The 12,911-nt window shown below is 46.1% G+C and overlaps 1 protein-coding gene across 26 annotated transcripts in view; it reads right to left on the bottom strand.

Moving 5' to 3' along the window:
- The window catches only part of LOC144491780 (6-phosphofructo-2-kinase/fructose-2,6-bisphosphatase 4), a 275,487-nt gene that overhangs the window by 244,717 nt on the left and 17,859 nt on the right, over positions 1–12,911 (bottom strand). For 12 of the 26 annotated variants that reach the window (XM_078210073.1, XM_078210064.1, XM_078210044.1 and 9 more), the window contains one exon: positions 10,898–10,949. The exons of 5 other annotated variants lie outside the window; for them this stretch is intronic. The gene's annotated coding sequence lies outside the window, so the exon portion shown is untranslated. Of the gene's footprint in view, positions 1–10,749; positions 10,878–10,897; positions 10,950–12,911 lie in introns of those variants that run through there. 9 more of the 26 variants (XM_078210051.1, XM_078210063.1, XM_078210071.1 and 6 more) reach the window with 3 other exon arrangements.

Raw genomic sequence — 12,911 nt, 5'->3', positions numbered from 1 at the left:
GGATAGCGATCATAACTCTATATCCTTTATGCTTGCATTGGAAAAAGAGGGGATCAGGCAAGCTAGGAAAGCGTTTATATGGAGTAAGGGGAAATATGAAGACATAAGGCAGCAATTTAGAGGAGTAAATTGGAAGGAGGTATTCTCAGGGAAATGTACTGAAGAGAGGTGGCAGTTTTTCAAGGAATGTCTGTCGAGAGTTCTACAGGACAACGTTCCGAGCAGAGAGGGAGGAGTTGGTAGGTTAAAGGAACAGTGGTGCACGAAAGCTGTGCGGGATCCCTAGTCGAGAAGAAAAGGAAAGCGTACAAAAGGTTCAGAGAGCTTGGCGAAGACAGGGAATCTAGATGAGTATACGGCTTGTAGGAAGGGACTAAAGAAGGAAATTAGAAGAGCCAGAAGGGGTCACGAGAAGGCCCTGGCAAATAGAATTAAGGAAAACCCTAAGGCGTTCTATAAATATGTGAAGAGTAAAAGGTTGAGATGTGAAGGAATAGGGCCTATAAAAGGTGAAGGCGGGAAAATCTGTACGGAACCAGTAGTAATGGCAGAGGTGATTAATGAGTATTTTGCCTCAGTTTTCACAGAGGAGAAGGACATGGGTGGATGTACTGCGGGCTTGCGGTGGAATGAAATGATTGAGTATATGGACTTTAACAAAGAGGTTGTGCAGGAATCTTTGAATGGCATCAAGATAGATAAGTCGCCGGGTCCGGATGGGATGTACCCCAGGTTACTGTGGGAGGCGAGGGAAGAGATTGCAGAGCCTCTGGCGATGATCTTTGTGTCGTCGATGGAGACGGGGGAGGTGCTGGAGGATTGGAGGATTGCGGATGTGGTTCCTATTTTCAAGAAGGGGAATAGGGATCGCCCAGGAAATTACCGACCGGTGAGTCTAACCTCAGTGGTTGGTAAGCTGATGGAGAAGATCCTGAGGGACAAGATTTATGAGCATTGAAAGAGGTTTAGTATGCTCAAGAATACTCAGCATGGCTTTGTCAAAGGCAGATCGTGCCTTACGAGCCTGGTGGAGTTCTTCGAAAATGTGACTAAACACATTGACGAAGGGAAAGCGGTAGATGTGGTTTATATGGATTTTACCAAGGCGTTCGATAAGGTCCCCCATACAAGGCTTCTAGAAAAAGTGAGAGGGCATGGGATCCAAGGGGCTGCTGCCCTGTGGATCCAGAACTGGCTTGCACAAAGGAGGCAGAGAGTGGGTATAGATGGGTCTTTTTCTGAATGGAGGTCGGTCACCAGTGGTGTGCCCCAGGGATCCGTTCTGGAACCCTTGCTGTTTGTCATTTTCATAAATGACCTGGATGAGGAAGTGGAGGGATGGGTTGGTAAGTTTGCCGACGACACGAAGGTTGATGGGGTTGTGGATAGTCTGGAGGGATGTCAGAAGTTAAAGAGGGACATAGATAGGATGCAAGACTGGGCGGAGAAGTGGCAGATGGACTTCAACCCAGATAAATTTTGGCAGGTCAAATGGGATGAAGGAGTACAATATAAAGGGAAAGACTCTTAGTACTGTAGAGGATCAGAAGGACCTTGGGGTCCGGGTCCATAGGACTCTAAAATCGGCCCCGCAGGTGGAGGTGGTTAAGAAGGCATATGGTGTGCTGGCCTTTATCAACCGAGGGATTGAGTTTAGGAGTCTGGGGATAATGATGCAGCTATATAAGACCCTCGTCAGACCCCACTTGGAGTACTGTGCTCAGTTCTGGTCGCCTCATTACAGGAAGGATGTGGAAAAGATTGAAAGGGTGCAGAGGAGATTTACAAGGATGTTACCTGGATTGAGTGGCATGCCTTATGAGGATAGGCTGAGGGAGCTCGGTCTTTTCTACTTGGAGAGACGTAGGATGAGAGGAAACCTAATAGAGGTATATAAGATGTTGAAAGGCATAGATCGGGTGGACTCTCAGAGGCTTTTTCCCAGGGTGGAAATGGCTGCTACGAGAGGACACTGGTTTAAGGTGCTGGGGGGTAGGTACAGGGGAAATAGAACATAGAACATAGAACATAGAACATTACAGCGCAGAACAGGCCCTTCGGCCCACGATGTTGCACCGACCAGTTAAAAAAAAACTGTGACCCTCCAACCTAAACCAATTTCTTTTCGTCCATGAACCTATCTACGGATCTCTTAAACGCCCCCAAACTAGGCGCATTTACAACTGATGCTGGCAGGGCATTCCAATCCCTCACCACCCTCTGGGTAAAGAACCTACCCCTGACATCGGTTCTATAACTACCCCCCCTCAATTTAAAGCCATGCCCCCTCGTGCTGGATTTCTCCATCAGAGGAAAAAGGCTATCACTATCCACCCTATCTAAACCTCTAATCATCTTATATGTTTCAATAAGATCCCCTCTTAGCCGCCGCCTTTCCAGCGAAAACAATCCCAAATCCCTCAGCCTCTCCTCATAGGATCTCCCCTCCATACCAGGCAACATCCTGGTAAACCTCCTCTGCACCCTCTCCAAAGCCTCCACATCCTTCCTGTAATGTGGGGACCAGAACTGCACACAGTACTCCAAGTGCGGCCGCACCAGAGTTGTGTACAGTTGCAACATAACGCTACGACTCCTAAATTCAATCCCCCTACCAATAAACGCCAAGACACCATATGCCTTCTTAACAACCTTATCTACTTGATTCCCAACTTTCAGGGATCTATGCACACATACACCTAGATCCCTCTGCTCCTCCACACTATTCAAAGTCCTCCCGTTAGCCCTATACTCAACACATCTGTTATTCCTACCAAAGTGAATTACCTCACACTTCTCCGCATTAAACTCCATCCGCCACCTCTCGGCCCAACTTTGCAACCTGTCTAAGTCTTCCTGCAAACTACGACACCCTTCCTCACTGTCTACCACACCACCGACTTTGGTGTCATCAGCAAATTTGCTAATCCACCCAACTATACCCTCATCCAGATCATTAATAAATATTACAAACAGCAGTGGCCCCAAAACAGATCCCTGAGGTACACCACTTGTAACCGCACTCCATGATGAATATTTACTATCAACCACCACCCTCTGTTTCCTATCCGCTAGCCAATTCCTGATCCAATTTCCTAGATCACCCCCAATCCCATACATCTGCATTTTCTGCAGAAGCCTACCATGGTGAACCTTATCAAACGCCTTACTAAAATCCATATATACCACGTCCACTGCCTTGCCCCCATCCACCTCCTTGGTCACTTTCTCAAAAAACTCAATAAGGTTAGTAAGGCACGACCTACCTGTTAGGGGGAAGCTTTTCACACAGAGGGTGGTGGGCGAGTGGAATCGGCTGCCGTCAGTGGTGGTGGAGGCAAACTCAATAGGGTCTTTTAAGAGACTCCTGGATGAGTACATGGGACTTAATAGGATGGGGGGTTATCGGTAGGTCTAAAAGGTAGGGATATGTTCAGCACAACTTGTGGGGCCGAACGGCCTGTTTTGTGTTGTAGTTATTTCTATGTTTCTAAATTCCATCTGCCCTTGCTCTGCCCAATTTACCAGCTGATCAATGTCAGTCTGTAGCCTAAGGCCATCCTTCGCACTATCAACAACACCACCAATTTTCATGTCATCTGCAAACTTACTAATTATACCTTCTACATTCACATCCATTTGATTAATGTATGCAACAAACAGCAAGGGTCCCAGCACCAATCCCTGTGATATACCGCTGGTTACAGGTTTCCAATCACAAAAGCAGCCCTCCACATCACCCTTTGCCTCCTATTAAGCCGATTTTGGATCCAATTTGCTAACTTGCCTTGGATCCCAAGAGCTCTAACATTTTGGACCAGCCTTCCATGTGGGACCTTGTCAAAGACCTTACTGAAGTCCATGATAGATGTATTTTGGATAAATTCAACGGAACTTTTCAATAACTTGTGTTTTATCAGCACTATTACTTTTCATTTAGAAAATACATCAGCTCCAATGGGTGCATTTTGCAGTAAATAATGTAAATGCTTGTGCGAAGGAAGGGTGGTAACAGACTCGCCTGTGGACACCCGCCTGTGGACATGACACCATAATAGAAACAGCTGCCACATCTGGCCACATGACAGTCACAGAATTATACAGTGCAGAAGAGGCCCTTTGGCCCATTGAGTCTGCGCCAACACACGATGAACACCTACCTCCCACCTAATCCCATTTACCAGCACTTGGCCCATTGCTCTGGCTGTTATGATCTCCAGAAACTCAGCTCATTTTCTGGGGACCCAGGTTCTAATCCTGCCACGGCTGATGGTGAAATTTGAATTCAGTAAAAAATATCTGGAATTCAGAATCTAATGATCACCATGAAACCATTATCAATTGTCGGAAAAACCCATCCGGTTCACCAATATCCTTTGGGCCCAGATGGGCTACATCCTAGAGTTCTAAAGGAGATAGCTGAAGAAATAGTGGAGGCGTTAGTTATGATCTTTCAAAAGTCACTGGAGTCAGGGAAAGTCCCAGAGGATTGGAAAATCGCTGTTGTGACCCCACTGTTCAAGAAGGGAACAAGAAAAAAGATGGAAAATTATAGGCCAATTAGCCTAACCTCAGTTGTTGGCAAAATTCTAGAATCCATCGTTAAGGATGAGATTTCTAAATTCTTGGAAGTGCAGGGTCGGATTAAGACAAGTCAGCATGGATTTAGTAAGGGGAGGTCGTGCCTGACAAACCTGTTAGAGTTCTTTGAAGAGATAACAAATAGGTTAGACCAAGGAGAGCCAATGGATGTTATCTATCTTGACTTCCAAAAGGCCTTTGACAAGGTGCCTCACGGGAGACTGCTGAGTAAAATAAGGGCCCATGGTATTCGAGGCAAGGTACTAACATGGATTGACGATTGGCTGTCAGACAGAAGGCAGAGAGTTGGGATAAAAGGTTCTTTCTCAGAATGGCAACCGGTGACAAGTGGTGTCCCGCAGGGTTCAGTGTTGGGGCCACAGCTGTTCTCTTTATATATTAACGATCTAGATGACGGGACTGGGAGCATTCTGGCCAAGTTTGCCGATGATACAAAGATAGGTGGAGGGGCAGGTAGTATTGAGGAGGTGGGGAGGCTGCAGAAAGATTTAGACAGTTTAGGAGAGTGGTCCAAGAAGTGGCTGATGAAATTCAACGTGGGCAAGTGCGAGGTCGTACACTTTGGAAAAAAGAATAGAGGCATGGACTATTTTCTAAACGGTGACAAAATTCATAATGCTAAAGTGCAAAGGGACTTGGGAGTCCTAGTCCAGGATTCTCTAAAGGTAAACTTGCAGGTTGAGTCCGTAATTAAGAAGGCAAATGTAATGTTGTCATTTATCTCAAGAGGCTTGGAATACAAAAGCAGGGATGTACTTCTGAGGCTTTATAAAGCACTGGTTAGGCCCCATTTGGAGTACTGTGAGCAATTTTGGGCCCCACACCTCAGGAAGGACATACTGGCACTGGAGCGGGTCCAGCGGAGATTCACACGGATGATCCCAGGAATGGTAGGCCTGACATACGATGAACGTCTGAGGATCGTGGGATTATATTCATTGGAGTTTAGGAGGTTGAGGGGAGATCTGATAGAAACTTACAAGATAATGAACGGCTTAGATAGGATGGACGTAGGGAAGTTGTTTCCATTAACAGGGGAGACTAGGACGCGGGGGCACAGCCTTAGAATAAAAGGGAGTCACTTTAGAACAGAGATGAGGAGAAATTTCTTCAGCCAGAGAGTGGTGGGTCTGTGGAATTCATTGCCACAGAGGGCTGTGGAGGCCGAGACGTTGAGCGTCTTCAAGACAGAAATTGATAAATTCTTGATTTCTCGAGGAATTAAGGGCTATGGGGAGAGAGCGGGTAAATGGAGTTGAAATCAACCATGATTGAATGGTGGAGTGGACTCGATGGGCCGAATGGCCTTACTTCCGCTCCTATGTCTTATGGTCTTATGGTCTTATCTGCCAAGTGCTCATCCAGGTACTTTTTAAAGGCAACCAGCCTCAACCACTCTCCCAGACAGTGCATTCCAGACCCTCATCACCCACTGGGTAAAGAGGTTTTTCCTCACATCCCCCCTAAACCTCCTGCCCCTCACCCTGAACTTATGTACCCTCATGACTGACCCTTCAACGAAGAGAAACAGCTGCTCCTTATCCACTCTGTCCATGCCCCTCATAATCTTGTGCCCCTCAATCTGGTCGCCCCTCAGTCTTCTCTGCTCCAACAAAAACAACCCAAGCCTATCCAACCTCTCTCCATACCTTAAATGTTCCATCCCAAGCAGCATCCTGGTGAATCTCCTCTGCAACCCCTCCAGTGCAATCACATCCTTCCTATAATGTGGCGACCAGAACTGCACACAGTGCTCCAGCTGTGGCCTCACCAAAGTTCTATACAACTCCAACATGACTTCCCTGCTTTTGTAATTTATGCCTCAATTGATAAAGGCAAGTGTCCCATGTGCCTTTTCACCACCCTACTAACATGCCCTTCAGAGATCTATGGACAAACACGCCAAGATCCCTTTGTTCCACAGAACTTCCTCGTGTCCTATCATTCACTGAGTACTTCCTTGTCAAATTACTCGTTCTAAATTGTATCACCTCACACTTCTCAGGGTTAAATTCCATTTGCCACTCATTTGCCCATTTGACCATTCCGTCTATATCTTCTTGTAGCCCAAGACACCTCACCTGACTGTTAACGACCCAGCCAGTCTTTGTGTCATCCACAAATTTAATAATCCTAACCCCCACATAGTCATCTCGTCAGACTCCACTTGGAGTACTGTGCTCAGTTCTGGTCGCCTCACTATAGGAAGGATGTGGAAAAGATTGAAAGGGTGCAGAGGAGATTTACAAGGATGTTGCCTGGATTGAGTGGCATGCCTTATGAGGATAGGCTGAGGGAGCTCGGTCTTTTCTCCTTGGAGAGACGAAGGATGAGAGGAGACCTAATAGAGGTGTATAAGATGTTGAGAGGCATAGATCGGGTGGACTCTCAGAGACTTTTTCCCAGGGTGGAAATGTCTGCTACGAGAGGACACAGGTTTAAGGTGCTGGAGGGTAGGTACAGGGGAGATGTTAGGGGGAAGTTTTTCACACAAAGGGTGGTGGGCGAGTGGAATCGGCTGCCGTCAGTGGTGGTGGAGGCGAACTCAATAGGGTCTTTTAAGAGACTCCTGGATGAGTACATGGAGCTTAATAGGATGGAGGGTTATAGGTAGGTCTAGAAGGTAGGGATGTGTTCGGCACAACTTGTGGGCCGAAGGGCCTGTTTGTGCTGTAGCTTTTCTATGTTTCTATGTTTCTATCTCTGTCATTTATATAAATGACGAATAACAGGGGGCCCAACACAGATCCCTGTGGTACTCCACTGAACACTGGCTTCCAGTCACTAAAGCAGCCTCTGTCAGTCTCCTTGTCCTGTATTTCAAAATCATTCCGTGTAAAAAGGAAATGAAACACTTGTATTTCCATTCCATCTTTCACAATCTCTGGATGTTTTGAAGTAATTTATTGCTAATGAACTACATCTGAATTTGGTCACTGTTGTACTGTAGGAATCGATCGACAGTTCCGACGCGCCACAGCAAAAAACCGCACCGACCTCCTCAGAAGACAAACACAGGACACGGCAGACATAGTACCCTTCGCGTCCAGTAATTCCCGAGAGCGGAGAAGCTACGACATCTTCTCCGGAACATTCAACATGTCATTGATGAAGACGAACATCTCGCCAAGGCCATCCCCAAACCCCCACTCCTTGTCTTCAAACAACCGCACAACCTCAAACAGACCATTGTCCACAGCAAACTACCCAGCCTTCAGGAGAACAGTGACCACAACACCACACAACCCTGCCACAGCAACGTCTGCAAGATGTGCCGGATCATCGACACGGATGCCATCATCTCACGTGAGAACACCATCCACCAGGTACACGGTACATACTCTTGCAACTCAGCCAACGTTGTCTACCTGATACGCTGCAGGAAAGGATGTCCTGAGGCATGGTACATTGGAGAGACCATGCAGACGCTACGACAGCGGATGAATGAACACCGCTCGACAATCACCAGGCAAGACTGTTCTCGTCCTGTTGGGGAACACTTCAGCGGTCACGGGCATTCAGCCTCTGATCTTCGGGTAAGCGTTCTCCAAGGCGGCCTTCACGACACACGACAACGCAGAGTCGCTGAGCAGAGACTGATAGCCAAGTTCCGCACACATGAGGATGGCCTCAACCGGGATCTTGGGTTCATGTCACACTATCTGTAACCCCCATGACTTGCCTGGGATTGCAAAATCTCACTAAGTGTCCCGGCTGGAGACAATACACATCTCTTTAACCTGTGCTTAACTCTCTCTCCACTCACATTGTCTGTACCTTTAAGACTTGATTACCTGTAAAGACATTATTTTGTAAATTGAGTTTGTATCGATATATGCCCTGTTTGTGAACAGAACTGCCACTTACCTGATGAAGGAGCAGCGCTTCGAAAGCCAGTGGCTTTTGCTACCAAATAAACCTGTTGGACTTTAACCTGGTGTTGTGAGACTTCTTACTGCACTGTAGGAAAGGCAGGATTAAATTTGTGCACAGCAAGATCCACAACCACAAGGGGTAACTGACCAGATAATCTGCTTTAGTGATGTGGATCCAGGGATGAACTTTGCTCAGGACTCTGGAAAGAATTACTTTGCTCAGTGCTGCACTCCCTCAGCACTGACCCTCTGACAGTGTGGCACTCCCTCAGCACTGACCCTCTGACAGTGCGGCACTCCCTCAGTACTGACCCTCTGACAGTGCGGCACTCCCTCAGCACTGACCCTCTGACAATGCTGATGTGGAGATGCCGGCGTTGGACTGGGGTAAACACAGTAAGAAGTCTCACAACACCAGGTTAAAGTCCAGCAGGTTTATTTGGGAGCAAAAGCCGCTAGCTTTCGAAGTGCTGCTCCTTCGTCAGATAAGCGCCACTTACCTGACGAAGGATCAGCGCTCCGAAAGCTAGTGGCTTTTGCTATCAAATAAACCTGTTGGACTTTAACCTGGTGTTGGGAAACTTCTTAGTGTCTCTGACAGTGCAGCATTCCCTCAGCACTGACCCTCTGACAGTGCACTGACCCTCTGACAGTGCAGCACTCCCTCAGTACTGACTTTCTGACAGTGCAGCACTCCCTCAGTACTGACCCTTTGACAGTGCAGCACTTCCTCAGCGCTGACTCTCTAACAGTGCAGCACTCCCTCAGTACTGACCCTCTGACAGTGCAGCACACCCTCAGTACTGACCATATGACAGTGCAGCACTCCCTCAGTGCTGACCCTATGACAGTGCGGTGCTCCCTCAATACTGACCCTCTGACAGTGCAGCACTTCCTCAGTACTGACCCTCTGAGAGTGCGGCACTCCCTCAGTACTGACCCTATGACAGTGCAGCACTCCCTCAGTACTGACCCTCTGACAGTGCAGCACTCCCTCAGTACTGACCGCCTGACAGTGCAGCACTCCCTCAGTACTGACCCTCTGACAGTGCAGCACTCCCTCAATACTGACCCTCTGACAATTCAGCAGTCCCTCAATACTGACCCCCTGACAGTGTAGCATTCCCTGATTAGTGCTAAGGATATTATACATTGTAATAAGGATATTATTAAACTAGAAAGAGTGCAGAAAAGATTTACTAGGATGCTACTGGGACTTGCTGGATTGAGTTATAAGGAGAGGCTGGATAGACTGGGACTTTTTTCTCTGGAGCGTAGGAGGCTGAGGGGTGATCTTATAGAGGTCTATAAAATAGTGAGGGGCAGAGATCAGCTAGATCATCAATATCTTTTCCCAAAGGTAGGGGAGTCTAAAACTAGAGGGCATAGGTTTAAGGTGAGAGGGGAGAGATACAAAAGTGTCCAGAGGGGCATTTTTTTCACACAGCGGGTGGTGAGTGTCTGGAACAAACTGCCAGAGGTAGTGGTAGAGGCGGGTACAATTTTGTCTTTTTAAAAGCATTTGGTCAGTTACATGGGTACGATGGGTATAGAGGGAGATGGGCCAAATGTGGGCAACTGGGGTTAGCTTAAAGGTTAAAAAAAGGGGCGGCATGGAGATTTGGGCCAAAGGGCCTGTTTCCATGCTGTAAACTTCTATGACTATGCTTTGGACCTTTTAAGTCTCTGAAGTAGACATGGACCCACAAACTTACAGGCGAGAGTTCTACATATTGTGCCTTGCGTGGCATATTCTATCTGAAGGATTTTGAGATGTTCCTGAGGAAAATATTGACATCTTATCTTAATACGACTATTAATTTGTTCCATTCTGATACATTAGTTACAAAAGTCAGAGTTGTTTGTTTTCAGCTTGCAATCAGTAACTGCCAACAGCTCTCTGCTGGAACACTAAAATTAGCTCCCTAAAGATCATCATTGAAATATCAAAACACGTCCACACTTTGCAAACCATCCTCCCCCCCCCACCCCCCACACCCTCCCCACCACCACATACACACCCCCCCCCACACCCCCACACACACAACCCCCCCCCCCCGCCCACCCCACCCCCCCACACACACAACCCTCCCCCCCACACACACACACCCAACTCTGGCACCAACGGTCAAGACTTCAATTAACTTGGTAGGAAGCAGCTATAAATTGTTTGAAAACACAGAAGCAGACAATTAAAAAGCCATTTTTTCTCTGTTGTTTCACAGTCCTGCGACCACTGACTCAGGGTAGTTAGTCCGTGTGCGTTACTTACTGAGTTCAGCGGAACAGGGCTGTCCTCCAGTGAACAGAGGCTGGAGGCATTATTGGAGTTCATGTCCCAAAGTGTAGGAACACTGAATCTCCCTCAGCTAGTCCCCAGTTTATATTTAGCCCACTGTCAGAATGCAGAGATCACTTACCTCCTGGCCACAGACCTCGGAGAGACCATTAGCTTATCCCATCAGGGTAGGACTGTGTGATGAAAACATGCACAAATAGGTCCAGTCTATTTAGTTATAGGTTATAAATAAGTAATTAATGAGGACTGTACAACAGTTTCAAAGGTTAACTGTGGTGATAAAGAGATTAATACTTAATTTGAAACCAAAGGAACACTATATAGTCAGCTGTAACACTGAGGCTGGAACTTTACTGCCTTGCCCACCCCGCTTCCAGGGCAGGTGAGGCTCACAGAACAGAAATCTCCATTGGCATCAGGCAGGATTTTACAATCTCGCCCGAGCCAGGTCATAAAATCCTGCCCTTATTATTTAATTATTCCCAAAACATTCACTCTCCACATGCAAAAGGAAAGCATATAGCACAAATAAAGTTACTGGATTTGACTAGTCCATTATTTAAAAGGTTTATTTAAATATTCCAAACATATTCACAGAGTGCAATAAGGAAAAAAAGATACAGATATTAAAACCCTGCAATATGGCTCAGTGATTGGCACACTAGTGCCAGGGAGCCAGGTTCAATTCCAGTCTGTGTCTGCGTGGGTTTCCTCTGGGTGTTCCGGTTTCCTCCCACTGTTCAAAGGTATGCAGGTTAGGTTGACTGCAAAATTGTCCCTTAGTATCAGGGGGATATGGGATTAAGGGGATAGGGCCTGGGTGAGATTGTTGTTGCTGCAGGGTCAATGGGCCGAATGGCCTCCTGCTGCACTGTAGAGGTTCTGTGATTCTATCATAAACTGGGTATCATCAAAATGATTGCACAGTAGATGGCTATTCAGCCCATCGTGCCTGTGGTAGATTAGCTGGATCTATCTGCTCCCATCCCATTTTCCAATACTTTCCACATCTTTTCAAACACCTTCCACCATCTGTTACGACCACAGCTGGTGTGAGCAGCCAGATTCCAGAGTCTGAGCAGCCAGATTCCAGATTGAAATAAATCTCAGCTGATCGCAATCCATTTGTTTGTATTGTAGAAATATGGAGGAATATCTACTGGACTCAAAAGCATGGAACTCCAGTGATAGCTTTTAAAATTTGAAGAATTAATAATGTTTATTAAAAGAAAATGTAAAACGCAAACACACAAGATAAAAGATACAGTTAGGAAAGATCTTACATGATAGCTCCCAAAAATGCCTTACAAAAGGTACACAATGAAACATTTTTTTAGCAATATATTGATTCTTTAACTGTAGTTGTTAAGAAATGTTAGGAAATGTTACTCAAAACAACAAGATAAACGCAAAATACTGCGGATGCTGCAAACTGAGACAAAAACAGAAATTGCTGGAAAATCTCAGCAGGTCTGACAGCCTCTGTGGAGAGAGAATAGAGCCAACGTTCCGAGTCTGGATGACCCTTTGTCATTTTTCTGTTTTTGACCGGAATCAACAAATTGTCTTTCACTGTAAACAGCAGTACATTCTAATACTTCCCAGAATCAAAACACGCTGGTGTGATTTTTACAAAGGCACATTCAAACAAACTGTTTCAGAAGTTGCTTTCCTCAATTCACAACTTTCACAGTTATTCAGCAAACTACAAGACAAAGAAACGCTGTTCTTCAGGTGGCTTCCCCCACAGCCACTCCACTCCACATGAAATCTGTTGTCATTAATACCTATTGTTCCTTTCATGTTTGCTTTCCATTATCTTCACAAATCCCTTTAAACTTCAGTTACACAAACATTAAAACCTTTCATGTTTCTATATTACGTCTATTTTAGATCAATAAAATTTAAAATGTCTGTCCCTGTTTCCCCATGACTCCTGTAAGGAATCTAAGAAACATAGGAACAGGAGTAGGCCATTCAGCCCGTCAAGCCTGCTCTACCATTTAATAAAATCATGGCTGATTGGACACTTCAATGCCTTTTACACACACTATCCCCATAACCATTAACGTTATAGTAAATCAGAAAGCTATGAATCTCTACTTTAAACATACTCAACAACTGAGCTTCCACAG

Source organism: Mustelus asterias, chromosome 3 (genome assembly GCF_964213995.1).
Source record: "Mustelus asterias chromosome 3, sMusAst1.hap1.1, whole genome shotgun sequence".
Taxonomy (NCBI): Eukaryota; Metazoa; Chordata; class Chondrichthyes; order Carcharhiniformes; family Triakidae; genus Mustelus; species Mustelus asterias.
This window is presented reverse-complemented; position numbering and strand designations above follow the sequence as displayed.